Source organism: Notothenia coriiceps, unplaced genomic scaffold, assembly GCF_000735185.1.
Source record: "Notothenia coriiceps isolate Sejong01 unplaced genomic scaffold, NC01 NC01_scaffold00011632, whole genome shotgun sequence".
Lineage (NCBI taxonomy): Eukaryota > Metazoa > Chordata > Actinopteri > Perciformes > Nototheniidae > Notothenia > Notothenia coriiceps.
This window is the reverse complement of record NW_011344333.1, coordinates 10,769-12,076: the sequence shown is the minus strand read 5'-3', so window position 1 is coordinate 12,076 and position 1,308 is coordinate 10,769.

The window sequence follows — 1,308 nt, the reverse complement described above, 5'->3', positions numbered from 1 at the left end:
TTCAAGCGCTTAATACGTCCTATAACAACCCTTTCTCCTAAAAATTACGTTCCCGCAGAACTAAACTGCATTCTCAATTACGTTCAGCTAGAAACGTATTTTCTCCCACGTTACGTTCGTTATTAACGTATCTCGAATACGTTTATTTTCTACATATCTTCTATATGAAATATGTTTGTCTGGGTTTCATTTGCGGAGTAAATGTAACATTCTGCAGACAAAGCTCTGCAGACAAAGCTCTGCAGACAAAGCACTAATCCAAGCAGCAGCCTTGTTGGTGTGTTAGCAGAAGCCATCAGGTCCTGTAGCCCCACCCAGGTGAATACATACTGTTAATAGTCTCATTTAACCACACCTCTGCTCTGTATACGGCATAGAGAATGTACTATTTATTTTATGAAATATATGATTATATTATAGAATAAATACATTCACAGGGGCATTGGGCACCTTGAGTTTTGGATAAATTAGTGCGTCTTACTAAATAAACTTATATTTACTTGATTCACATTTGTAATGCATTACGAAACTGCTCCTTCTCCTGATGAATGAACATTAGCTCCACAATAGCTTTAAAATGGACCTCAATTGGTTGTTGTGTAAGCTAATGGATCTCTTTTTCCTATTTTTAACGCACAGTTTTGTCCGCTAATGATGATGATGCACCTGGTGGTGGTCATCTGGCATGTTGTTTGTTCTTTAAATGTTTGCAGAAGCAGACGCAGTAGGTTCAGCTCAAGATAACTTTCACTGGTTAAATATTTGCTTAAGTCTCAACTCAGACGTGACCTTCCCATGTACTTCCTTCTGAGATTTAGCAATACCAGTTCCTTCTTTAGTTTAATAATCTGTTATGTTACATAAACAAAACTTTGACATTTATACTTTGGAATATAAATGTAAGATTATAAATATTTTTCTCTCAGTACAGGGCTTACGCTTCAAATTATTAAAACAGTTATGGTCTCAGAAATGTCTGTTATAGGTGTGGAAAGTATACTAAGTTCAATATGTTCCTGCATATTGAGGAAGCTACCTTCAACCAACCTGCGTCTCACTGCTGGTAGTTCCCCGTTTGCATGACTTTGCATCTTTATAAGATTTAAAGATGACGTTAAAGTCAAATTACTAAACAAATGAAACACATATACACATAGGCCTGCATATAGTTTCCAGGTAAAAGTGGGAAATGCTGCTTACCTTCACAGAAAGTCACTGCAAACAGGGACACCAGCACAGTGAGGTGCATTGCTGCAGTCATGTTGAGGGTGGAAAAGGCTGGCAGTCATAAACATTCAACCACATTTA